The 2,138-nt window shown below is 39.1% G+C and overlaps 1 protein-coding gene across 1 annotated transcript in view; it reads right to left on the bottom strand.

The window, feature by feature from the left end:
- LOC106868280 (uncharacterized) overlaps window positions 1-2,138 on the bottom strand; it is a 125,834-nt gene that overhangs the window by 89,136 nt on the left and 34,560 nt on the right. The window lies entirely within an intron of this gene.

The following is a 2,138-nucleotide window of genomic DNA, read 5'->3' as shown; positions in this document are numbered from 1 at the left end:
CCCCACCTCCTTCTCCTCCGCTTCCCCCTTCTCTTTTACCCCTCCAATTCCATTCATCCTCCTCTCCGCCTCTCCTCTTCTCCCCCTTCCCTCCATTTCCTTCACTTGTCCACCTCCTACGCCACCTAATCCTCCCATAATACATCCCTCCCGCTACCACATCTTCTTAGCTACTCATGTTTCAACCGCGCCTCCCTCCCTACTCCTCCTTTATTCTCCCCTCCGCTGTCTTTTTCCGCCTCTTCATCATCCATTTTGTCTTTAAATAGAATGTAGCTTTATTCTATGATTCTGTTTTGGGGCATTTTCAAAGTCAAACGTGACATCTTATTCACACTTCGAACAGTCTTTAGAATAAAGGACAGAATCATATACACAAGTTTTATGCTAAAATTATAGTGAAACAAATTACATATACTAACATACACTTTCACATCAAAATTTTAAAACTGATCCAAAACACACGTATACATTGGCAATTTTTTTTAAAGATGAACTAGAATCTATATACATGCATATCTACACACGTATAAAAATGCATACATGCATACATATAACTAGATTATAAATTCACATTTACGAGGTTTGATCAATAAGTATTAGGACTGTTGCCATAATAACGAAGTTAAAGCAGGCAGAGTGCAGCCGCTCTGCAAAACTTGACCATGAACTCTGCTGAGCATGCGCACTAAGTTTCAACGTTCAAGCTCACGTCCACTGTTTACAGCAGTGCTTGGAAGAACTTGTGTAGGGTGTGACAGTCGCATTGAGCATGACAGAGAAAGTTGTCATGGTGATACCTGTTCAGAGGCCTATGCAAAGTTGCAGAACGTGTATGGAGAGGAGTGTATGAGTCGCATACACGTGTACGAGAGATTCAAACGTTTCCAATATGGCCGAAAAATGTCGATATTGATGAACGTTCTGGGAGACCCGCAACTAACAGAACTGATTAAAACATCGCAGGTATGCGTGCAGCTGTGAGGGGAAATCGTCGAATCACCATCCGAGAGTTATCAGAGGATGTGCAAATTAGTTACAGTTCAATTCATTCCATTATCACTGAAGATTTGGGTATAGACGCACGTCTGCCAAGTTTGTGCAAGAACTGCTTTCAGCTGACCAAAAAACACTTGGGTTTCAGTTGCATAAGATCTTGATTGTGTCGAGAACGATGAATACTTTTTGAAAACTTAGCGTAGGCCTCCGAGCAGGTATCGCCAAGCTTTTAGCAAAATGTGATGCAGATTCTCTGCTCGGTCTTCTTTGTCATGGTCAATGCGACGATCATACGCTACAAATTCTTCATTCCAAGCACTTTTGTAAACAGTGGAAGTGAGCTAGAACGTTAAAACCTAGTGCGCATGTTAAAGAGTTCAAGACCAATCTGTGCCAAGCAGCTTTAGCTTTATTACTATGGCAACAGTCCGGATACTCATTGATCAGGACTCGTATATCAATAATAACCTATGCACTTGGTTTTGTGAGTAAAATCCTAACTGAAAATAGGATAATGTTGAGTTTTCAGAAAAGTAAATCAACCAACTGACTTGCACATTACAAATAGAATCTGTAAGTGGAACAAGAAAAATATGCAAGAATTTTCTCAAGTCCATTACATAAATGTTTTTGTTGTCTACATTCGAACGATATAGCTTTATATGTTTGCAACAAACCAGTTCCTTCCTTACAGGATGAATTCAAATAATTACAGGCAGAAGAGAACACACACACACACACACACAAACACACACACACACACACAAACACACACACATACACACAAACACACACACACATACACACACAAACACATGACCACATACACACTCATACATACATACATACATACGTACATACATACATACATACATACATAATACATACATACGTACATACACACCTGTCTGGATATGCAACTGTAAGCATGAGAATACATATGTAAAACAAAGCATACACATCCGCATATGCATTAAGTCCATATACTGCATATATACACATCTACAAGCAAAATAACCTGCTGTTGAAATTCCAATGAAGGTACATTGTGTCTAGATTAGAAACTGGCTCGTTCTGTATTGGCAAAAATTCTTGAAATAAAGAATGATGACATGCAGATATGTATGTATATATATATA

The sequence above is a fragment of the Octopus bimaculoides genome, chromosome 1 (genome assembly GCF_001194135.2).
Source record: "Octopus bimaculoides isolate UCB-OBI-ISO-001 chromosome 1, ASM119413v2, whole genome shotgun sequence".
In the NCBI taxonomy this organism is placed as follows: domain Eukaryota; kingdom Metazoa; phylum Mollusca; class Cephalopoda; order Octopoda; family Octopodidae; genus Octopus; species Octopus bimaculoides.
This window is presented reverse-complemented; position numbering and strand designations above follow the sequence as displayed.